Genomic DNA, 25,570 nt, shown 5'->3' with positions numbered 1-25,570 from the left:
AGTGTTAAAGATTTTATGAAGAATCGTAATCTGCAGGTTAAAAGAAATATATTTTGTCCTGACAAGTGAGCCAAAAAACACCCCTTCTAAAATCATTTATATGGGGGGGGAGGGGTCTCCTATCATTCAAATATCAAAATTAGTTATTTGGGTATCCTTTTTAATGCTAATCTTACTTGGGATTGGTGATCACTCAACGGTCACAGAACATGATTGCCTCTGGTGAAGCAATTTATAGCTTTGCAAAAAAGCTAGGCCATAAGCCACTTTTGAAGATGCTCATGCTATATAGGAGTTAATGCTTCTCAGTTTGCACATACTGGGCAGGGGCTTGGGGGTATGCAAGACTAAGCTCTTTACAAGTAGCAGAAAATAAATTTCTGTGTAGACTTTTTGCAATCCCCAAATCAAAGCCCAGTCTTATCTCTCATAGTGAACTTGGCTCTGGTTTCCTAGAGGATGTTGCAAGCCTGGCCCCCATTTTATTATGGTTAAAAGTATGGGTCACCCCCGAGCTGAGCTTCTCACATAAAGTTGTGGAGGACTGTTAAGCAATATAGCAGCTATTCCGAGGCTGGCGTATGTCAAGAAATCTCTTGGTGATCTGGGTCTACGCCAATTCTTTAATGCTGCATGTAATATCAGTACCCATGATAAAGAGTTAGTAAAATGAAGGTTCCTTGCACAAAGAGGGAGAGAGAGAGAGAGCGAGAGAGAATTAGAATATAACTTGACATGATTTCTGTTTCGCGACATGTACCTCTCTGCTGTTCCAGATATGGAATCATATCTAACATGGATAAAGAACCCAGAACTAAGATTTATATCTGACTAGGTTCTTTACAATACATTACCTAGTAGGTTTTCCTCAGACAAGCACATGGTTTAACCTTACTCCCATGTTGCCCTTGTGACGGGGCTTCTATTCAATTGACAAAGCACATTATGCTTTTTTTGCACATGATACCGCACTTTAACATTTAACGTTTTATAGGTCTTGTCACTATTGGCCTTTACTTTTACATGATGCACCTGTTGAGGAGAGCTTTGATGCACTACACTTCCACGTGGAGGCCTCCCCTGTGCACCACACGTCCCTGTAGAAGCATCCCACAGATGCACTACATATCCATAGGACATGGAAGTGCCCCACTTGCATGTATTACATATGCATGTTCAGCCACTCCACCAGGGCACCCATGCCCAACACAGCCATACAAAAACACCCTCCCCCTATGTGTACCCTATTCACCCCTGCAGGACAATAGCAGCATCACACCTCACACAATGTCCATGTAAAATTCCAGATGACATCGCTCCTGTTTACTCTCTGCTCAAGGCTGCACCCAGCCGGATGTAATAGAGAGCCAGGGTGCACAGAGGGAGTTTCCTGGAGGCGACTCAGAGTGGCGTGTTTTATGACCTGCACCCTGCATGCTGTCATGTGATGGGCAAATCCATTGCACTCCACGACCAGCATTATACTGATGGGCTGGGTGAAAAACGTGTTTAATTAATAATTTTGTCAAGGGCTTGTGTCGCCCTCGGGATGCTTTATTTGATTGAACAGTTTACTTCAAACAGAGATGGGGTAAGAGTTTGGTCCAGAAAGGCCAGAATTTAGCACAATGATTTCGGCCACGCCCCCTTCTTCAGCGTAAAGTTCAGCGCAAAGTGGGTTTCGCCTTGAAGTGTTTTCTGAGCCGCGTGTAATGTGATTTGGGTTTCGGGAACGGTGTAGCGTGGCAACAGAGAAGAGGCCACCAGGACTGCTGCTCAGAAGGGAAGTTAGAGAAATGCAAACTAACATGGTGGGAATGAGTACAACTCAAACAAGCATTGGCAAATACAGAAGCTTTAACCTCGGTGGTCCCGGTTTCAAAAACCTGAACATTGGAAGGTAATCAGGATAAATCAAAGGTCGCGAGAGGGCGGGCCACAGAACACAGCCAATGGGGACAAAAGAGCTCAGTACTGCAAGTTGCGGAGCGCTCAGCTGAGACGAGATTCAATCTGGGGAGAGGTGAGGGGCACAGAGAGGGCAGTGTTTCATTGTGAAAGAAAGAGTGCCCAGCTCAGAAGCCGGCGTCTGGTGCAATTAAGTGTCGGCGTGCCAAGTACCAAGGCCGGTAGCCTTTTATCCAATTCCTGCCCCTTTGTCTCCCTCTTGCAGGTGTTTGCTTTCTCCCTTTCTGACGGTTTTGCCATCTTCCCCTTTCTCTCGGATTGGTGTTTTTTCCCCGCTCTTGAACTCGGTAATTACCTTATGTAGAAAAATAAGTGCTGGTCCCAAAAATAAATGGCATTGCCCCCCAGCATGACTGATTTGCATATGTCCGAGTCCAAACTGGGGTGGCATAGTGAGCAAAAGAACAATGGATTTAACCCAGATCTCTTGACTTGGAGTGAGTGGTTGAAAAGTTTCAACACTCCGTCCATAGTCTTGTTGTGTTTGCTATGCTATGTATGCCCTAAGCCAATGGTATGCCCAGACTTGGGTCCCTTGCTCACTGTTTCACTGGATTCAAGCTAGCCTGGCTGATGAAGGGTGGTACCCCGAAACCGGTCCTAGGATGTTTGTTTCCGGTCAAGGGAGGACCTGGCTTAGCAGTTCAGGCTGGACCGCTCCCCTGTGGAGCAGGATCAAGATTGATTTGGATATGGCTGGGTCCAAACGGAGGTGACATATTGAGCTAAAGAATGACAGATTAACCCAGATCTCTTGACTGGGGGCGAGTGGTTGAAAAGTTTCAACACTTCGCCCATCATCTTGTGTTTGCCCCCCCCCTCGGCTCAAATGAAGCACTGCAGAGAGCACACCCATAAAGTGCATAAAGAAGCATGAACAGAGATAGCAGCAAAGGGCAAAAAGTACAGCAGAGGGAGATAAAGATTACAGAAGAGGGGCTGTTAAAACACAGCAGAGAATGCTAGAATGAGCTCCATTGTGGCAAAGGTTGTCTATAGTATGTCAAGAATAGATTACCTTTATGCCAGAAGTCAGTTCCACGATGTCAGCCGATGCCCACAACACGTTGACGGTGGCTGCTGTAATTCTAGGACCAACATTATGCAAGGATTAGACTCCATCATACCTAATAAAAGTGTTGAACATGGCTATCATTATGCTGGAAATGGGCTACATGATGCCAAATGATGCTTACTTTGACCATATTATGCTATAGGGATCATCACCAGATGCCATCGTGGGTGGGGGTCCAAGAGGACAGTTGGAGATGGATACCAGAAAAAGAACTATCACCAGCCTCAATAAATGTATATATGTATAGTTATCTTTAGAGATTAAGCCTACCTATAAAGCCACAGAGCCCTGAAATAGGATATAGGATCATTTACAATGAAGCAGGATATGGAGTTGTGGGAAGACCTAGTTCTTGGGGATGTAATGTTCCCGCACAAGAGGTGGGTCTTTAGCTCCTTTTTGAACTGCTGAAGGTTGGGGGCAGGGGAGTAGCTTGGTCAGTAAGACTGGAGGTGTGTAAGCTTTAGATTTTTAGACAACCATGCTGTCATGTAATGTTTAAATACATTATATGACAAGCAGGGTGCATGAGAGGGGCCTAAGATGCAGTGGAAAGGGAGAGGACAGCAGATTAGTAGGAGTACTAAGAGAAAAACACAATATTTTGTAAAATAATCAATATTTTTGAGGACTTGCAAAATAGAGAGTGAGAGTGTGTGTGTGCGTTTTTGTCTCTGTGTATGTAAAAAAAATCCAGCTGAAATCCAACTGCCATATCACAAAACCGGACTGAAAGTACCTGTACCCAACTATTAATTAAAAATACATTTGTTAGGGGGTGTAACACCAATTAATCAATCAGGATTTTATATAGCACGGCTACTCACTCGTGAGGGTCTCAAGGTGCTAAGGGGGTGGGAGGGGCTGCTCGTCCGTCTGGGCGTGGTGGTTCAGTCGAAGAGCCAGGTCTTGAGGTCCTTCCTGAATTGTGTCATCAACGGGGAGATGGAGAAGGATCTTCTTCCAGTTCTGGTCTTGTGGATCCCTGGGATGGACGCCAGGGCAAGTTGGGCGGAGTAAAGTTGTCTGGCAAGCACGTGGAGTGCGAGGTGGTGGTTCTGATATGCTGCTCCTGCGTTGTGGAGAGCTTTGTAGGCTTATGTCAGGAGCTTGAATGTTATTCTCCTGTTGATTGGGAACCAGTGGAGTTGTCAGAGGTGTTGCGTTATGTGTCTGTGGTGGGGGATGCCGAGGTTCAGTCTGGCTGCTGCGTTTTGGACGTTCTGTAGTTTCCTGAGCTGCTTCGGGGTGATTCCGGCACAAAGTGCGTTGACGTAGTCAAGTCTGCTGGTGAGGAGAGTGTGGGTGACCGTCTTTCTGAATTCTGTGTGGATCCATCTGAATGTCTTTCGAAGCAGGCAGAGCGTGTGGAAGCAGGATGAAGATACTGCGTTGATTTGGTGGTTCATTATGAGCGAGGAGATTTGTGTTTGGTCCGTAGGGGCAGGAGGAGTTCCTAGTGCGGCAGGCCAAAAGGAGTTTTCTCGGGCTGAGGGGGCGGGTCCCAGGAGGAGTACTTCGGTCTTATTCAAGTTGAGCTTGAGGCAGCTGTCTTTCATCCAGGTAGAAACAGCCTTCAATCCACTCTGAAAGTTGAATGCGGTGGCTGTGGGTTTGTTGGTGAGGTGTCGTGGGCATAGGAGACGATGTTGAGTCAGTGGTTTCTGCTGATGGCCACGTTGACCCACAAACACCCTCCTCCCCCAAAGCTACGCTCCTGATTGGGGTAGTTGTTTCAGATCCTTCAAACATAGATGGAGAAGACTTGTCATCCGGTTTGCTTTATTGTAGTTATTCTTACCAATCTAGTGATGTCCCTGCTTTTATTGTGGCGCTGTGGTAGTTCATTTCTATTTTGTGTTTGGAGGGCTGTCAGCCCTGTGGGATCGTATATGGCGCCCCATGTCATGAATATGAATAAGGCTTGGAGACAGAGTCACTGTACTTTCTTAAGTGTTGGAGTGATGTGTTTTCATTTGTTTAGGTCAAGCATGAGACTTGCTGCTGCAAGTGTCGTATTGGAGAGAGCATGTATGATGATATGGATAATCAACGGTGTCGCTCGCTGCAGGTAATGTGGCTCTGCGAAGTAGGTGCAAAAATGAAGACCACCGCGGCTGGACATACAGGTTTAACCAGCAGTGTAACATTGAAAAGGCTATTGAAAAATACGAACAAGTAAAATAGAAAAGTATAAAAAGCATTGAACTTCACACCAAGGACAAATATATATTATAGATAAATATAAATAAATATATAAAAAACGAAGAAGATACACTAAAAAAATTCTGTTTTATCCGTGAGTTTCAGATAATATAAAATGTATTAAAAGGTTATCTACAGCGCAGTCTTTAGCAGAAATATAGCTGTATCAAATATACATGTGAAAACAGCTAATCAAAATTTCATGATTCCTGGGAAATATTTCGACTCCCTGTTCGCATTATGCAGTCAGGGAACGTGCCACGCATTCGCTTGCGAACAGCCGTTTCATCGTGCCTCTTTCTCTACCTGCGCCGCCCCCCTCCCGCCCTTTCATGCTCTGCCGCCTGCCCTCCTGAGTCACTCAAAGAGAATCTTTTATTTCCCTGACTCAGCGCGCGTCGCATGCGTATCACCTGGGGTTCAGCGCCAGCGTAGCAGGCAGGATCCCTCCGCACTGGCTCGGAGACACGGCATGCCCACCACAGGACTCGAGAGCATGCTAGGGGTGCACTGTCTTGCAGTAAAACAAGCTTACCTGGCGAGTCAGTTCGCGCAAGAAAACATTGTCCACACCTTCTTTTAGGAGCAAGAAAGGCCACTTTTATTTTAGGACAGGTGCATCATCAATATCATAAACATATTCATTATTTATTTATTATTTACATAATTCAACTCTACAGTGAGCCTACGAAACCTAAATCCCAAAACCCCGAACAAACTCCTGCCTACTAACCCTAGCCTACCCAACGCTACCCTTCAGGATGGCCAACCCGCTCCAGGCTGCCCACCCCCACTAACAAAAACCCGCCTACAAAAGAACAAAGGCACCCATCCTAACAGTGGCAAACCTACCTAAACTAAACAGTGCCTAGAGCACCGCAAAATAACAAGCCCAGAAATAAATAAAGAAAAAGAAAAAAGAGGGAGGGTGGGTGGGGCAAAACAACCTCCCTTCACGCCTCCCGCCACGCAGTTAATAATCCCCGCCTGACTTCCCCTTTTCCCTCTGCGCTAATCAGCCACCTGTTATGTTCCTCGCGCGAACCTGCCCAGGGAGAGACTGGCTCTCCCTGGGTCCCCCCTCGCGCAAGAAAACATTGTCCACACCTTCTTTTAGGAGCAAGAAAGGCCACTTTTATTTTAGGACAGGTGCATCATCAATATCATAAACATATTCATTATTTATTTATTATTTACATAATTCAACTCTACAGTGAGCCTACGAAACCTAAATCCCAAAACCCCGAACAAACTCCTGCCTACTAACCCTAGCCTACCCAACGCTACCCTTCAGGATGGCCAACCCGCTCCAGGCTGCCCACCCCCACTAACAAAAACCCGCCACCCAGGAAAACCTTTAGCGTTTTCCTGCCCCACCTAAAGGAAAGGAAGGAGCACACCACAACTGTACTTGAAGAACCTTGCTAATCAAGTCCCTGAGTTCAAGGAGGTAAAAAGAGAGGCCCAAAGCTGAGAGATGCACACCGTCCTCACAAAATAAATGATGTTCAGATACTTGTAAATGATAATGGTTCAAACTGTATATCCCCCAATGTTGACAAAAAAGGCGCATTGTCCTGTTCACTTTCCGTCTAGCCTTTTCCAGGGCAGAATGGGTCCGTGCCCCACGCCAGTGCAAACGGGGCACAAACTCAGTCCATATGAGCATGGTGCTCTCCCATGTGGTTCGGATGATTTCCAGGTCCTGCTTCATTAATTTTAACAAGGTCAGCCCAGAGAGAGAAACCAAGTCATTCTCTCCCAAATGTAGCACCAGGAGATCCGGAGGGCCCCCCAAACACTGCGAAACCAAAGCAGCCAAGGCGGGAAAAAGCCCACCCCAGCGCATTCCCCCTGTTCATGCCATGAGACTTCATGTGTCATACTGTTCAGACCAAGCGATCTCCCACAAAGCTGGCTGGCAGCGGCTAAAGCTGCTCTTTTAATGAAAGAGTGCCCCAGTATCCACACCCTCCTTTTGCATCCGGCGACTGATAGCCAGGGACCTAGGAGAGAAAGAAATGTTAGACCAGCCAAAAATGCACTATTTCCTCACATACTTTTCACAACACTTGGAACGCCAACGACCAATGCGTCTGATCTGGGACCAGTCCCACCCCAGGCGGGCGGCCTCCGTCGCCGCACCAATTCTGAAGGAATGGGTACCAAACTGAACAGGGTCCTTCCCCAAACGCAGCAAGACCTTGCGTAATACAGCCAACAATTGAGATGCAACTATGGGACTACCATCCGCATGACAAAATATGGACCCCTGGAGAAAATGCGGAGAGGACACAAACACTTCCCATTCCCCAACCGGGCAACATGCAGAGACCCCACTCCTACCAAGGAACACCCACTTACCCCTCCCCATCTGGTCGGTTTTGGATGCCCGCAGCCAAAGTCGCACTCTGTCACTTTCCAACACCACCTCACCGCTGGTCATACCTACCCTGCCCCGCAACCCCAGCAACTCTGATGCCCGAAATGCCCCAAAGAACAACCACACAAAACACAAACGAAATTTGGCACACTCAAAAGCATCATGACAACACACCTCCAGTTCCAGCAACATCAACTGGAGCAATTCAAACGTCACAGGCTGCCGGAGCTGCTGACCCCCAGCCCGGAGCCTGGCCAAACCTTTCAACAATTTACGAACCAACACCCCCCCAACCGGATCCCTCCCCCACCAAAGCTGTCCATAAAAAGAAACCCCAGCCAATTTACCCGAAATGGTATTGGGCGACAGGCCTTTGTCCGCCAGCTGTAAAACAAACTGCAAGATGCATTGTTCATCAGACCAACCAGCCCTGAACGGCCCCATCGAAACCTTACAAAACTGCAGAAACTCAGACCAGGCTTTCACATAACCCCGCCTGGTGGATTCAGCCACAGAATTTTCCACCAAGTGGTGAACCCTCAATCCCCCAGGTCCCATACGTACTGTGGGATCGCTGTTGGTGCCAGGTCCGCCCCAGGAGCTAACTTGCGGAACTCGGACCACTGAAAGCGAGACAAAGAGTCAGCGATGCAATTAGAAGTACCAGGAACATGCCGCGCTTTAAAGACAATATTCAGTTGCAGACACCGCAGCATGAATGCGCGCAGGAGCCGCAAAACCCGCAAATCGCGAGCCTTTTGGTGATTGACAAGGTGTACTACAGCCAAATTGTCCACGTGAAACAAGACGGAACGATTCTGAAACTCATCCCCCCATAGGTGCAAAGCAACCAGCAGCGGGAAGAGCTCCAGAAACGCAATGCTGCGACCCTGATCCTTCCAGTGCGCCGGCCAGCCGGCCGCGCACCATCGACCTTCCCAAAATATTCCGAATCCGTGAGCCCCTGACGCATCAGTGAACAACTGTACTTGCCACACCATGTCCTCATCCGCAAAAAACAAGGACACGCCATTAAAGTCTTGCAGAAAACGAAGCCAGACAGTCAAATCGGCACGCACAGCGGTGGTAATGCGCACCCTATGATGGGGAAGGCTTGCTCCGGACATGGACAGACCCAGACGTCTGCAGAACGTCCTGCCCGCCCGAACAACCCGGCAAGCAAAATTGAGATAACCCAACAACTTCTGAACAGTTTTCAAAACCACTTTCCGCTCCCCCAACACCAGATGTATGAAAGCAGACATTTCCTTCACTTTAGCCACAGGCAGTCTCGCCATCATAGACAGAGTATCAATTTCGATCCCCAAAAAAGTCAGGGACGTACAGGGACCCTCTGTCTTGTCCGGCGCCAAGGGGACACCCAATTCCTCCGCTAGAGCCTGAAAGATGTTCAAAGCCGACTGACACTGCCCAGAGCAACCCTCCCCAATGAAAAGAAAATCATCAAGGTAATGACAGACCAACGCGTGGCCACTAACAAAAGTGAATCGCCACTGTAGGAAGGTACTGAAAGTTTCAAACAGGGAGCATGACACTGAACAGCCCATGGGCAACACCCGATCCACGTAGAAACTACCATCAAAATGCATTCCTAACAGACTGAAATCCCAAGGGTGAATGGGCAATAGCCGGAAAGCCGACTGAATGCCGCTCTTCGCCAGCAAAGCCCCAACACCAGCCGTGCGCACGAGCCGCAAGGCATCGTCCACCGAAGCATAATTGACAGTTGAGTCAGCTGGATCAATAAAGTCATTGATTGATGAACCCTCGGGCCAGGACAGGTGATGGATAAGACGAAACTCCCCTTCCGCCTTCTTGGGCACCACACCCAGGGGTGATACAATCAAGTCAGGCAGGGGACAATCCACAAAAGGACCAGCAATCCTACCAGCCGCAAGCTCTGCATCCAGTTTCTTCCGCACCACATGTGGACTCTCCTTCGCAGACTTCAAATTGTCCGACCACCTGCCCACCCTGGGTCCCTGATACCCAATCCGAAACCCAATTTTGAAACCCCAAGACAAAATCTTAGCGGCCTCAAAATCCGGATAATCCACCAGCCAGAGATCGAGAACCTCCTGCCTAATAGGAGTAGGGGCCCTTGTAAACAGACTGATGTTGCTGCCCCCTGCCCCCAGAACCCCGTCCCTGATCACCCCATCTCTGGCCGGGAAAACACTGGGTGAGGGCATGCTTCCCTCCACACTGCGAACACTCATGTTTATACCTGCAAGCGGGTCTGTTACAGGAACCCCTGTTAAAATGCCAGCAAGTGCCGGAAGCGGCTGATTGACCTCTGCCCCAAACCCCCGCCCCAGATTGAGCGGGGCGAGCTGAAAAGGGCCGATAAAACACAGGCTGCCCGCTGGCTGTGTGGGTCGTAGCAGGAGGGTTTGCCGATGCCATCCATTGCAACCATAACTCAGAGTCAACCGTACCCCACGAACGCTCAGGGAAAGCGGCCATGCGCGCCCTAAATTCGTCATCGTAGGACAACCAAGCAAAGCCGCCAAAATAACTGTGAGCCTTGCGGATGACATCTGCATATTTAAACATGTCTATTGCTTTCTCAGGATGACGTTGACAATAAACGCTGGCATAAATGAGAAAGGCCGAAGTCCAGTTCTCTATAGACCTCGGAACACGAGGCCTCCGAGCCAATTCTAATTCCTCCTCTTTCGACCCTTCTTTTGCCTGGACATCCCTGTGGAGAAGTCGAAAAACATCCACAAAAGCCCCAGACCAGATCAGAGTCTTCGTTTTTTCCGACAAATGGGACCCCAAGGGCATCCCCACCCCAGAATAAGGCAACTTTTTCGGTAGGATACTATCCTCCGCTACCCGAGTGGCAGCCACCCCGCCATCCCCCGATATAGAAACTTCTTTTGCCACTTGTACAGTAGAAACATTCGAAATTACGGGCCGCTCAAGCCTCGGTGCCAGAGCGACTCGCTCAACCACAACCCCATCACCCGTACCACAAGATCTCGTACTCTTAACAGGGAGACTCTCCCTAGGTTGCACATTTGAAATTACGGGCCGCTCAAGCCTCGGTGCCAGAGCGACTCGCTCAACCACAACCCCATCACCCGTACCAACAGATCTTGTACTCTTAACCGGGAGACTCTCACTAGGTTGCCACACTGACCACCACCCATTCTTACCTCTTGGTAACTGCTCCGACTGCTGGGCGACGGCCCCACGATCCCGCTGAGAAGGTCCAGACCACACTGCCCCTCGTACACCCGCAAGGTCCGCTCGAGACTCCTGCAAAACACGAGAAACAGCGGGTTGCCCTAACCCACCCCCCTGGGCCCGTGCTGCCAAAAACCCAACATCTGTCTCTCTCAATTCCCCTTCTTCCAAATCATCATCACGAAAACTCCCACAGAAAGCTTCATCAGAAAATGCAACCTGTTCACTCCCACTGGGCATAGCCCCATCACCAATACCCCCATCATAAAATTGCCAGTCGATGTTTTGAAAGCTATGTGCACTGAAAGCTGTAGAAGAGCCGTCCGCTCCAGACAGCCCCCCTGTAAGCCCACCACTGGAAACAGCCGTGTGGACAGTTCCCGGGCCCGTAGAAACAGCCAACAGCCGCCCAGCCGAAGGCGCAGAGTGAAAACTGCGGCCGCTCGAGCCAGACGAGGAAACAGCCCCTAAAACATCACCCCCAACATGAGAACCGCACGCACCCCCCGACGCCAGCCCTAATCCACCCACCGACCCAGCCTCAGGACCACCCAGAAGCCCACCCGGGCGGCCCCTGGGGACCGGGAACAGAGACTGACCAGTGGCCGGGGGCGCCCCTTTGCGCAGCATGCCCTTGCCCCCCAAGGTCATGGACTTAGGGGTGGGGGGGGGCCGGGGGCAAGGAGCACCAGTTACAACAGCCTCAGGGGCCGTGGGATGCGGCGTGGCATGTGTAGCACCCACCTGGACCACAGCAGGAGCCGGGGGCGGGGCCTCAGGGGGGGGGCGCAAAGGCATCGCAACCCGGGAGTGCCCAGCATCAATGAGAACCGAGTGAGGGGGGCCAACAACGTGAGGGGGGGCAGAGACAGGCCCCGACACGGCCGGTGAGAGCAGGTAACACTGCCCATTGATCCATAAACATGGAGGGCCCCCAGCCGGCAAAGGCGGCACAGAGGACAGAGGGGCAAGAGACACCACAGCAGTGGGGGGGGCGTGCGCGCGCCCCTGCGGCTCTGCGCTGCGCCCTCGCTTGGGCCTGGGCCCCGCCTGCTGCTTCCCCGACGACCCAACAGCGGGACCGCCTGGACGCGGTGTCAAGCGGCCCGCAGAACGCCCCCGCCTCCCCCCGGGCGCCCCTCGTGAACAAGCAGGTAAAAAAGGGGCTTCACATACCTGCTGGAGGGCGCCCGGGTCACACGGCGGGGGTCCTGCCTCCTCGGCCTGCAGAACAAGCCCAGGCCCATCGGCCGGCATGGCCGCCTCGCCGTCGTCGTCGTCCTCAGGGCCCGGCGACAGACACGCCTCCACCGCCCTGGCGACGCCCTCCGCAGCTTTGCGAGGGGGGCGGGACAAGCCGACCCACGCCTCCTCCGGGACGCCGGGCATCAACAAATCCTCCCGCCCTGCTGCACAGAGGAGTTGAACCGCCCGCCTAACCTCCGCCGCTTCTTCCATGACCCAGGTACCGCGCAAAACAACCTCCCTTCACGCCTCCCGCCACGCAGTTAATAATCCCCGCCTGACTTCCCCTTTTCCCTCTGCGCTAATCAGCCACCTGTTATGTTCCTCGCGCGAACCTGCCCAGGGAGAGACCGGCTCGCGCCTGGCTCTCCCTGGGTCCCCCCGCGCGCCCCTGCTGCACCGCTTTTCTTCTCAGAGTTGTATTTACCAACATGCTGCATTCTGGGAGTTGTCGTCTACGCTCACACAAATATAATGTGGGTAAAAGTTGCTAGCTGACTGCGTCATCGAGGACCCCATTTCCCAACCCCGAGCTTTCATTTATCAACCCAGTGCATTGTGGGAGTTGTAGTCGGTGTTCCTCTCAACTTAACCAAGTAGTCTAGGCACCTGAAAACGATTTGTAAAAGAGAAACCCAGAATGGTACCGTGTTCCCTCAGAGGTGGCACCGAGACAGCTGTTGACCTAAACCTAGTACCAGTACCAGGTGATCAGGGCTTGTAAAGGTAAGCCCCGCAATTTTAGTTATATTTAAAATTACTTTCTGCTCCGATTATCGAGGGCATCTTTCCAGTTTAATATGCATTTCGAACTGAACTTTGCACTTTTTTTAATTTACATTCTGGGAATTGTAGTACTACAAAGTTCGAGAGTGCCAAAATATATGGACTGTGTGCACTGCACACCTGGGAAACTCAAGAGGTCTGTATTGTTGACCTGTCCCCCGACGCAATTTCCTACCCCCAAATTTACCTTAAAATAGCTTTTGAAAGTCAGCAAGCTTACCCTGCTGGGCATGAAGGTATTTTCCAGCCATATATTAAACTCGATTTGAAATCTGAAAGCCGCTCTCGCTGGGGAAGGCAGCAGGTGCTCGGCAGCAGAGCTGGGACCTCATTAGAGGAGCCAGGTCGGTGCCCCGGGGCGGCAGAGACTGCAAGGAGCGCGAGCGAGACGGCTGGTTATTAGTGTGGCAGCCTCTCGAGGAGGCGAGACCCGGCGCTCGTGTGGTTTCCCTGTCACACGCACATATGATTTCCATTCTTTGGCTCGGGCACAGTGCACTCTGCCCTCCCTCCCTGCGCTCTCACCTCGTGCTGAGGTTCAAACCAATTGCTGCGGCAGAAGTTGAAACTCGGCAGCCTATGGCCTGGGTGTCTCACCAACCACACCCTGAAATCAAACTCGCAGCTAGGTGAGAAAGGCGCTGTGCAAACACGCCTGCTCGCCTCCCCCGTCCCCTGCTGCCTCTCCGCACCCCATCCTCCAGGAGCCTCTGAATTCGGCAAAATCTGCTTCAGGCTTTTGGTATCGCGAGCTACTCCCCGAGGACAGAAGACTTCAAGGTAAGCTGCGCCTCGCGAACCCATGTTTTGAAGCCGTGTTTTAAAAAAAAATTAAATTGATCTTTGTCATGACCGAGGTTTCAATCCCTTTCTTTCTTAGGTGTTGGAAAAACGTTTTGTTTTGTGGCGTTGCCCACCCCGCTGCAGGCAACGTTTGCAGAGCTGTCATTTCCCACTGTTTATGTACGAGTGTCTCAACCACTCCAGGGCATTCTGGTACACGGGGTCCTGAATTTATGAAGGGGTAGACAGTGCCACGAGCATGCAAAGGAATCTGGACTGGCTCACTTATCTTCACATGGAACTGTACAGCGCGAGAGCTTGCTTCTACATTTTGTACCCCGTGGGACGTAGGATTGTGAACTTATAGAGCCTACTACCTCTGACGAAGTGTCGAAGCGCTTTGCGGGTGACTAGCACTATAGTCTGTTTAGCCAGAGTTAGTTTGCAGTCTTAGTTGTACAATAGGCAACATTATTCGAGCTGGTGTAGTGATCAGTTGCATGCAGTTTCTAGTCTAGAAGGAAGTTAGTTGTTATTGATGCAGATGCTTTACTTATGTATCAATTTGCATTCCTAATTGTGTCTCGTGATTGAAGGGAATGAATGGAATGTGCATTGTTCAGTTGTTTGGTTGTCCTCACACACTGCTTTGAATGGCAGTACTGCTGTTAGAGAAAACACTTATAAGAGTACTTGGATGAACCTTGGAAGGTCAAGCACTATAGGGCAGGAGGAGCAGTAGACTACAATGAGTTCAGTTTACAGGGGTATGAAATAAGCCTCTCATGCATGTTCTGTTCACATACATGCCAACATTTCAGAAGAGCAAATAGGGAGATTAAAAAAATAAAAAATCGGGAGAATGGGGCCTTGAATCGGGTTACTGTCATGTATTGTTTACGAAACAGTGGTCCTTGACTATCAATCAGGAAACAAACTTTACATGAAAGGTATTTTTAAATTCTAAAAATGCAAATTAAATCAACATACTTAGACTCAAGCTAAATGAGGGAGATATACATCTTATCTGAATTAGCTCCACATTAAATGAAAATGAGCAAATACCCTGGTATATTAACAATTTCAAAAAATTGTTACCACACTCTAAGAATGTACTTTTGAAGAATATTACATATTTATTTACAATTTTTATAAAACAATAGTAGTCAGAAAACGGTGCAAGGACTATTAAGTATAGTCAGTGAGAGAGTAAAGGGTGCTCAAGTGTTTAGAGAAGGAAAAGAAGAAATTAAGTGCATAGTTCTAATATTTACAGTAGAACAAAGCGGGCAACCTTCCGCTATTAGTGTGTGCCTGTCCACACACTTGGTTGGAGGGGGTGGGGGGGACGTATTGGGTACAGGCACAGTGGTTATAAAAGCATCGACGTTTCGACCCTGGTGCTCATGGGTTGTTGGGACCTCGGCGGCGGGTCTTCCTCAGGACGGGGGTGGGAAGGGGCGGGGGAAGGGGGGTAGAGAGCTGGCTTGGCCGTGGTCCAATGAATGGTCTGGATCGGGCACCTAGAGTATAAAAGGGGAAGTTGCTATTAGAATCTTCATGAATAAATATTTACAAGGGTGTGGTCTGAGTGTATGTTACAGGGTACATTACCAATCAAGCTGGTCAACTGAGAATTCAATTCAAGGTTTCAGGGTATGAATCACCTGTGGGATATAGAAGATATTGGAACAGTATCAGTTCCCATCTCCCAAGGGCAACTGACACTCAATATCATATCTATAGTAAGGCAAGATATTAGACTCACCTACTGTCTTGGGGAATAATACACCGAGTAGGTCAATCTGTTCTTAGTTACAGTACCTGTTGGGGAGGAGCACATGTTCAAACCCCAGTCTTAACAGTGAATTATTATGCAATCAAGGTGCAGAATAAAACTTACCAAAAGATGATTTTTGATAGGGCAGTCCTACCGGTGCCCCCGCGGGCAATCCGGTGGCTGGGGGAAGATATCGCCTCAGTTTATAGTTGTTAATGTTAATGTCACCTGGTATAGGGAAGATGACAAGGGGGTATATTAGAAACCCTCTATTATTAGGCATTTCTCTACTAAAGCGCCGATTAGCGTTCTCACTCATGTACACCCGGTCTGTGAGCTGACCGGAGGTGCACCCTCCCTATGTATTGTGGGGAGCCTGCTTACCTAGGTACGTGTAGTTCCTGGCCCCGGTGATCGCAGGCAGCGTCTAGCGGGAACGGCGTCTAGCGCGAGGAGCAGTCGCTTCCACAGGCGGAAAACAGCGGTCTAACTCGGCTGCTGCTTCCGCGTTAGTGACTCGTGTCACATGTGGTGATTCCAGCCAATTGGAACGCATTAGACATTGAGGAAGGACCATACTTGTTCAGGTCCGGTCTAGAAGTAAACAAGGGACTGGTAATGCACATTGGCATCTTGTAGCGGAAGAAATAGGTCTAACTGAACCCCCAATGCATGCATTCCGTAAAGGTAGAAGTGTCAAAGACTTTGTAGTGCACTCCATGTTTAATCAAAAAAGGACAGAAAGCCAAACATCACTATGGAATATACCCCCTGTCTTGGGACATTTTAAATGTGGCAGTTGCAAAGCCTGTAAAATGGCATCTGAATTAAAAACTTGTACGTACAACAATCACACCCACACAATGCAACACCACACCAACTGCAATACCATGGGAGTTATCTACGCTATAATGTGCCCGTGCGGCTTTATGTACATAGGCCAGACCACACAGAAAACAAAGACTCGTATCCTGCAGCATTGCAGCAAAATACGTTGCAAGGTACAAGGGGCTCCACTAGTGGATCACTTTCTAAGGTTTAACCATCATCCAGAAAGTTTCACATGGTGGATAATAGAAAAGGTCAGTAAGAACCCTCGAGGTGGCAATTATGCCAAACTATTGAGTACTCGTGAATGTTTCTGGATGCACATCTTCGATACTGTCAACCGTGGTCTGAATGACCGTGAAGAGGTGCTGAGACAAATGGTGTCAATTAGAAAATGGCTGAATGCTTACTTGATAACTCACCCCCATAGCTATGTACCATGCTGTCTTTCGGGACATTTTAAGATTTTTCCATCATATTCAGTATCAAATGTTTCGTGTACTCTATGTAGAGGATACTGTATTGTATAATTTGTGTTTTATGTATGATGTATTACACCATTGATTTATTGTACATATTGTGGCATCCAAATCACTGTGATCTAGATAGAAACACAAAAATGTTTCTGTACCAATACAAGTTGTGAAATGGTTCGATTTAATGTACTATATATCAAAGTATTCCCATTTGTGAAATCTTCTCCCGTTTTGAGCTCCCCCTTTCACATTAATATTCCAAGGGTAAATAATCGACCCGAGTGCTCACTACGAATCCAAATTACCAGTCCCTTGTTTACTTCTAGACCGGACCTGAACAAGTATGGTCCTTCCTCAATGTCTAATGCGTTCCAATTGGCTGGAATCACCACATGTGACACGAGTCACTAACGCGGAAGCAGCAGCCAAGTTAGACCGCTGTTTTCCGCCTGTGGAAGCGACTGCTCCTCGCGCTAGACGCCGTTCCCGCTAGACGCTGCCTGCGATCACCGGGGCCAGGAACTACACGTACCTAGGTAAGCAGGCTCCCCACAATACATAGGGAGGGTGCACCTCCAGTCAGCTCACAGACCGGGTGTACATGAGTGAGAACGCTAATCGGCGCTTTAGTAGAGAAATGCCTAATAATAGAGGGTTTCTAATATACCCCCTTGTCATCTTCCCTATACCAGGTGACATTAACATTAACAACTATAAACTGAGGCGATATCTTCCCCCAGCCACCGGATTGCCCGCGGGGGCACCGGTAGGACTGCCCTATCAAAAATCATCTTTTGGTAAGTTTTATTCTGCACCTTGATTGCATAATAATTCACTGTTAAGACTGGGGTTTGAACATGTGCTCCTCCCCAACAGGTACTGTAACTAAGAACAGATTGACCTACTCGGTGTATTATTCCCCAAGACAGTAGGTGAGTCTAATATCTTGCCTTACTATAGATATGATATTGAGTGTCAGTTGCCCTTGGGAGATGGGAACTGATACTGTTCCAATATCTTCTATATCCCACAGGTGATTCATACCCTGAAACCTTGAATTGAATTCTCAGTTGACCAGCTTGATTGGTAATGTACCCTGTAACATACACTCAGACCACACTCTTGTAAATATTTATTCATGAAGATTCTAATAGCAACTTCCCCTTTTATACTCTAGGTGCCCGATCCAGACCATTCATTGGACCACGGCCAAGCCAGCTCTCTACCCCCCTTCCCCCGCCCCTTCCCACCCCCGTCCTGAGGAAGACCCGCCGCCGAGGTCCCAACAACCCATGAGCACCAGGGTCGAAACGTCAACGCTTTTATAACCACTGTGCCTGTACCCAATACGTCCCCCCCACCCCCTCCAACCAAGTGTGTGGACAGGCACACACTAATAGCGGAAGGTTGCCCGCTTTGTTCTACTGTAAATATTAGAACTATGCACTTAATTTCTTCTTTTCCTTCTCTAAACACTTGAGCACCCTTTACTCTCTCACTGACTATACTTAATAGTTCTTGCGCCGTTTTCTGACTACTATTGTTTTATAAAAATTGTAAATAAATATGTAATATTCTTCAAAAGTACATTCTTAGAGTGTGGTAACAATTTTTTGAAATTGTTAATATACCAGGGTATTGGCTCATTTTCATTTAATGTGGAGCTAATTCAGATAAGATGTATATCTCCCTCATTTAGCTTGAGTCTAATTATGTTGATTTAATTTGCATTTTTAGAATTTAAAAATACCTTTCATGTAAAGTTTGTTTCCTGATTGATAGTCAAGGACCACTGTTTCGTAAACCATTTATACCCAGGTCCTTTGATTTGATGGGTGACACCCCATTGATTTAATACTGTCATGTGTGGGCTTTGGAAGTGTGCTGCTGCAGGATTGGACATTTGAAACGCAAATGCACGTTTTTGTCTTACCTTTCCGAAGCATGCAGCGCAATGGCAGGCAGAGAGAGGGTGATGCAAGTGTTGTGCACTGGCCTGGCAGGTTGCTGGCAGTGCATGCTCCCCAATTCCCTCCCACCCCCCCCCCCCCCTGTGTAACAGCCTGGGCTGGAACAGCTTCCTGTGCACACACACAACCCCCCCCCCCACTACTTCACAGGTCTTACAAAGACCATTCCCTTGTTAATGCCGCTTTGTTGATTTTTCACCCCTTCTAGAGCCCCTGCATGGTCACTCTGACTATTGCTGAAAGAATTGGCACTTTATACAATACTAAGCGCTGTCAGCTGAAACTCCGAGGAATCGGGTTTTGGCTTGCAGGAATCGGGAGGCGGGAGACTAGCCCTGAAATCGGTAGTCTCACGCCTGAATCGGGAGTGTTGGCATGTCTGTGTTCAGTTTGAAGATGGCTTGCATGCTTTGTCTTGCCTTGAACTGCAAGTAGAAGACTTTCTTTTTAATTGATTTTTTTTAATTATTATTTGATGAGCGATGTGTATCCTTCAAATTATGTGAGTACTGAAAATTGATGGAATTTCATCTATGCTTTTCGGGTCTCCATGGATGTACATTATAAAAGGAAGTATTTATCCTCATTTCCGGATATAACTTGGAATTTTTTGTTGATGATCTGTTAGACTTAATGTAATGACACCGTAGTTTTTAGGTCTCGCCTGTCGATGCGCATGCGCATCGAGCAAGCGAGACTATAGGGGCTCATCGACTCTTTATCTAACTTGCAAGGAATCGTGGCGATTCCTTGCAGTGCCCGTGACTTTTAAGCTCAATGCGCATGTGCATTGAGCTTAAAAGCGCGTGCACAGCCGCCCGCATTCCTCCGACACCTTTGAAGTGAAGCTTAGCTTCACTTCAAAGGCCCGGCTTCTTCACACCCACATGCCGCTCTGCCCCGCTCCGCCCCCTCCCCTGAGTCAGCACTGCAGAGAAAGCCGCCTCACGCTTTGAAGCCTGTGCATCGGCCATTATCTTTCGCCTTCCTTCTCGCTCACTTAAAATGGCTTTCCAGTCACCACGGGTGGCGGCAACACGAAGCGCAAGTCTTTTGTTGCTTCGAACGAGATATGCAAGTAGCCAGCCTGAACGCCTCACCCCGGATTCCTCTGTTTGTACACGCTTGATATATTTTATTCCTGCAGTATTTGTTAGGCTTCGGTGGGAGAAATGACACTCATTTCGCGTACACAAACGTTTTTTTGAATCTGAGCATATTTATACAGAAGCCCTTGTGTTGTATGGAAATGAGATTAAACGTGTATTACCACCTCCGAACCTTATTGTTTTTATTCTTTTCTATTTGCCTCGTACAACGCATTTTGCACCTTCAATACAAGAACTATCGCATATGGCTACACGTCTAGGCATGAGGAGTACATGATTTCGAGAATGCCCTATTAAACTGCATTATTTTGGCGTATACCATAAAATCGGTGCAACTCCCACGGTCTGACTACCAGTTACAGTCCCCAGGGGGTTATTTCTCCATAAGACCCTAGTACTGTTCGTGGTCTTTGCAGTTGTGTCGCACGTGCATTCGGCTTCTGTGTACGACTCCGGCCTCAGTCTCTACCTGGGGGAGGGGGTGGGCTGGGCAGCTCGGTTCTCCTGCCTGTGAGCGTCGCACGCACTATGCTTGTCGCAGCTCTACACAATGCTTGTCGCAGCTCTACACATTTCACGCACCGGGCGCCACGTGTTTGAGTATATCTCACGCACCCTGAATCTCGTACAGGCATGGTACCGGTGTTCACCTCACACACTTTGTTTTTGAGAGTCACACACAACACGCTTATGTTTCCGAGTATCTCACACTATTCCTGCGTCTGTGAGCATCTTCCATGTTATTTTTTTCATTTATTTTATTTAATGCGATTTTATATAGCGCGAATATTATCCAAGGTGTCAGAGCGCTTTACAGGGGCATCACAGGCACACACCAGGCGTCTCGAGAGCGTCAGACTCGCCCATACTCGGCGTCTATCTCACACCCGTGTGTGTGAGCCTCTCGCGCTCTGAGCGGTTCACACGCACTGTACACGCTCGTATTCTCACACCAGGGTTACCCTGTGTGGTAAAATCACACACAGGGCTCGTTTGTTGGCACCTCACACCAGTTTCCCATGTTAAACGATCTTTTCCCACGTCACACTTCTGTGTTTCTATTCCTTCTCCACCTTCCCGTGTGTGAGGAGCCCCACGCATTACATACAAAATGCTTCATGTGTTTGTCTCCCACATACTTGAGTTTGTTGTGCTTGTGTTGTGAGCATCTCATGCACTGCTCTTTTGTGACCTCGTGCGGTGTACTCGCTTGGAAATGTTTCTCACAGTTTTCAAGTATCTCCCTCGGGCTCTCGTGCTGTGTTCATCGCAAACACCACACTTCTGAGTACCACCCACACACAGCCACCTCGTTCTGTATATCGAACTATGCTCATCATTGTGCATTTCCCGCTCCACATCAGGGCTTCTCGCGCGTGTACCTGTATCTCACACACGCCCGCGCATCCTAGCATCTGGCATGCTGCAAGCTTTTCATATTTGTAAGGTTCTCGCACCGTGCGTCTCCTTTTGCACCTCACTATGATACAGGCGTGAGGCGTCTCATAACTCACTCACCCTCACTCACACTCACTCACACTCAGTCACTCTCACTCACACTCAGTCACCCTCACTCACCCTCACTCACCCTCACTCACCCTCAACCCCTCACTCACCCTCACTCATCCTCACTCACCCTCAACACCTCACCCTCACCCACCCTCAACCCCTCACCCTAACTCACAATAACCCTCCCTCACCCTCACCCTCACTCACTCTCACTCTCACTCACCCTCAACACCTCACTCACCCTCAACACCTCACTCACACTCAACTCCTCACTCACCCCCACCCTCACTCACCTCAACACCTCACCCTCACACAGTGCAATAGGTCTCACAGGATTTTTAGTTAAAGCTTTTACAAATGTTTATTGCTTTTTTGATTTGTAATTCTTTAGCATTGGCTACAAAAAATAAAAATGCAAAAGATTTACAACAAAAAACCCATAAACAATTCTAAATGCACTAACTCTAATGCTGCGAGACCTATTGCATTTCCAATGCTTGTTACTCCATTGTCTGGAGTATGCAATTTTCACAGTTTCTTGGTGTTACTCTATGTACTTTCTTCTCATTGACAGTGAGACCCTTTGCTGTTTTATACTACGAGGTTCGAGTTGGGATTGGGAATACCCACATTTTTAACAATCTTCTAAACTTCAGTATTTTTGCAGTTGGCCTCATGTCTTGCTGGAAGAGAATTCCATAGTCTGGCAGTTTTATACGCAGAAGGACGTGCCACAGTCAGTTTTGTTTCTTATATAGCAAAACATTTAGTTGAGGGATCAATCTACAGTTTAGCATTCTCTTCTGGGAGTATGTGTTCAGTTTCATCTGTAAACATATCAGTGCTTGTTAGGCCTGGCATCATTGGCGTGAGTCTCCCTTCCATTTTTGACGGATTGCCTCCTCTGTTTCGCTATGTTTTTGCTGGATTTATGCTTTGGGCACTGTGCCAATGCTAATCAGTGCCACAGTGCAAGTGCTCCCCATGTTAAATTGATATACTGATTGGATTCCATGATTGGGTTATTTGATTTATCTGTCAGCCCCTAGTACAGTGCACCATGTGTGCCCAGGGCTTGTAAGTCAAATGCTGCTGGTGGGCTTGCAGCACTGGTTGTGCCACCCACAGAAGCAGCTTGTAAAATATGTCTCAGGCCTGCCATTGCAAGGCCTGTGTGCAGTCTAGCACTGCCTTGTCGACTTGGCCAAGTGCACCCACTTGCCAGTCCCTAAACCTTCCCTTTGCTTCATATTAGACACCCCTATGGTAGGCCCAAGGGCAGGGTGCATTGTAAGCATAAGGTAGGACATGCACTGATGTGTGTAGCATGTTCTAATAGTGAATTACAGCCATTTTCGTTTTTTACTATTGAAGACTACCTGTTCGCATAGGTTAGAATGGGCAGTTAGCTTATTACATTCCTATAATCCTAACGGACTCGCGGAACATGGTAGAAATTCGAATTTAGTATGCCTGAACTCAGAATAATAAAATACATCTTTTAGTAAAGTTTATTTTAATACTCTGTGTTTGCAAATACCACTTTTAGAAAGCAGGTATTTGCTTGCCTAACCATTTGAGCCTGCCTCTGCTGGGTTGTGTATTCCTTGTCTGGGTTTGTGTGTGACAGGCCCAGGGAAATTCCAGGAGACAGGCTGGGACAGCCCAGTGGTGAATAGAAAGATTTACATCCAGATGGGAGGGAGGAGTGCATCTGGGACCTGAATAGGGCTGGGCCTTCCCTCTACAATGCTGGCTCCACCCCCTGTGGCTTGTCTGATGTCTCTGCCCTGCGAAAGGAGAGGAGGAATCATGTCAACAGAGTGCTCCAGAGCTGTATCTTCCCTCCCCTGTGCTGGCTCCACCTCCTGTGGGGCGTCTGATGTCTCTGTCCTGCACAGTGAAAGGAAGAAGAGAGACATATAAACAAAGTGCTCAGGAACTGGTTTGGACTAAGCAGCGGCCTCTATGCCTTCAGAGAACAAAGGATTTTGGGGTATAAATATTGGGACCCTGATCCCAAGAAATTAGATCACTTCTGGAACAAGAAACCTTTCTGCCAAGGAGAAGAACTAAGGAAGCTGCAGGAGTTTGGACTGCCCCTCTGCCAGTGTGCTGTTTGCTGGGTTGGCCTGCAGTGGTTGCTTCATTGCCAAGGGAAAGGAGAAGGAACTTTGTAAGGACTTTCATCTACAGAATATTCTCCAAGGGCTTGAACTGTGCTTGCCTCCTGTTGAAGTCTCGGGGACAAAAGACTTCACCTCCAGCTCCCTCCTGAATTTCCTTGCTGGGAATTCTGACTCCAGTCACTTACGTGCCGCTGGGAGCTAGAAGCACGAAGCATTGAGAAGAAGCGTGTCGCCGCCGCAGCTGAAATCATCGCAACGCCGGAGAAGCAAGCCTGCGCCGCATCTTCCTGGAAGCGTGTGTTCATCGAAGCTGCCTGCTGTCACATCACCGGAGAAGCGTGACGCCATTGAGAAAGTCGCCATCGCATCACCAGAGAAGTGTGTCGCAGGGCATGTCTCGGCTCCAAAGTACAGAGTCGTCGCAAGGCTGCCAGGGCATCATCGCATCGTCATCGCATCACCGCATCAAGGGCGCCATCTTCTTGCATCGCAACTGAATCATCGCATCGCATCAAGGAGCCATCTTGCGCACCGCAACGGGCCCGCAGGCCGAGAATCTACGCATCACCTCCACACCGGTAAGGCCCACGACGAGTCCCCTACTCTGCGCAAGCATTGAGGAAGGACGCAACCGTTCCCCCGGGTCACAGAACCGACGCATCTCCCCTTTTGCAAGCCTTTTGTTCACTTTGCGTTATGCATCCAGGTACTTTGTTGAGAACTTTGTTGCATTTACCAACAACATGAACTAAGAGACTTTAATCATCTTTTAAGTAATCTTAAGTGTAGTATTGTTGATTTTTGTCGTTTGTGGTCTTGTGTTTAAGTCTATATAAAGAATACTTATTTTTATAAAACCTGTGTTGTGTCCATCTATAGTGTTTAAGCATGGGCGGATTTTGCGGATCCACGATTCGCGGATTTAGCGGATTTGCGGATTGGGGGGCGGGGCTTCATAGAGTGTGTGTGTGGGCGGGGCCAAACGGACGGGGCTTCCACGCGAGCGCACATGCCTCTTGTGTGTCTAAAAGGTCAGAGACCGATCAGAGCAGCATCACAGCGGATTTTCGATGGTATATTTGGGAAGAAGGCACATCTGCCCAGCCTCCCAACGCTCACGATTTTTTTTGGGCTGATGAATGAGTCACTGCATTTGCGCTTCAACTAGTTCCAGCGGCCAAGTGTGTGTTACTATGCAATCGCGCCGAAGTGCGCAGGGGTCCCTTGAGTGAAATGTCCATCATAGTGGGTAAATGGCGGGAAGACGGTGCACACCTCGAGTGTGTGGGCGGGGCCAAACGGACGGGGCGTCCATGCGAGCATGCCTCTTGTGTGTATAAAAGGGCAGAGACCGATCAGAGCAGCAGATTAATTTTTGGGCTGATGAATGAGTCACTGAATTTAAGCTTCAACTAGGGCACATGCTTTATTGATATCTGCAAGTGTTTCCTGTTGAGGTTTATTTTTTTGTGCCAGGACCGTCGTGCCCGAATGAACCCTGCCCTTCATATTTATTCAAGAAGACACCACCGTTGAAATAATTTACGATGGCGCCGGCAAGCTGCCAGCGCCATCCTGCAATAGTTACTTAATTAGCTTCAACAGGAAGCTCCAACTGTTAAAATAAAGCAGGCGCTCGAGCCCCTGCTGTATCTCATCTATTAGAGCTTCCTGTTGAAGCTAATTAAGTAACTATTGCAGGATGGCGCTGGCAGCTTGCCGGCGCCATCGTTAATTAGGCTCGCTTGAACTTTTGACCGCAAAATCCGCTCCGATCGCGGATTGCGGATTTTCGGCAAATTCGCGAGAGTTCGCGGATCGCGGATTTGCCGAAAATCCGCAAAATCCGCGATCGGAGCGGATTTTGCGCTCATGCTTAATAGTGTTATTACTGTGTATATTCACAAATGCTTAACACACTGCCTCTGAGATAAGCCTGACTGCTCGTGCCAAGCTACCAAGGGGCTGAGCAGGGGTTATTAAGGAGTGTAATCCCCTTATCCTGACTTACTAGTAAGGGTCCCTATTTGGACAAAGGTGAATACCATTGCCAACTAGAGACCCCCAGATCTAACAGTGCTTTTCCGTTTATTGCTTTGCATGTTATG

General features: G+C 48.6%; 1 protein-coding gene and 1 long non-coding RNA gene across 9 annotated transcripts in view; one reads left to right on the top strand and one right to left on the bottom strand.

The window, feature by feature from the left end:
- LOC144781127 (uncharacterized) overlaps positions 1-13,229 on the bottom strand; it is a 140,254-nt gene extending 127,025 nt beyond the window's left edge. The window contains exon 1 of the long non-coding RNA XR_013600885.1: positions 13,099-13,229. This is a non-coding gene — a long non-coding RNA (uncharacterized LOC144781127). The remainder of the gene's footprint in view (positions 1-13,098) is intronic.
- Positions 1-25,570, top strand: part of PAK6 (p21 (RAC1) activated kinase 6) — a 387,653-nt gene that overhangs the window by 159,106 nt on the left and 202,977 nt on the right. For 2 of the 8 annotated variants that reach the window (XM_078659786.1, XM_078659783.1), the window contains exon 1: positions 12,495-12,818. The exons of 4 other annotated variants lie outside the window; for them this stretch is intronic. The gene's annotated coding sequence lies outside the window, so the exon portion shown is untranslated. Of the gene's footprint in view, positions 1-12,494; positions 12,819-13,367; positions 13,659-25,570 lie in introns of those variants that run through there. 2 more of the 8 variants (XM_078659781.1, XM_078659787.1) reach the window with 2 other exon arrangements.

Source organism: Lissotriton helveticus, chromosome 9 (assembly GCF_964261635.1).
Source record: "Lissotriton helveticus chromosome 9, aLisHel1.1, whole genome shotgun sequence".
NCBI lineage: Eukaryota > Metazoa > Chordata > Amphibia > Caudata > Salamandridae > Lissotriton > Lissotriton helveticus.
Note: the sequence above shows the minus strand (reverse complement) of the source record. Positions and strands in the feature narration are given on the sequence as shown.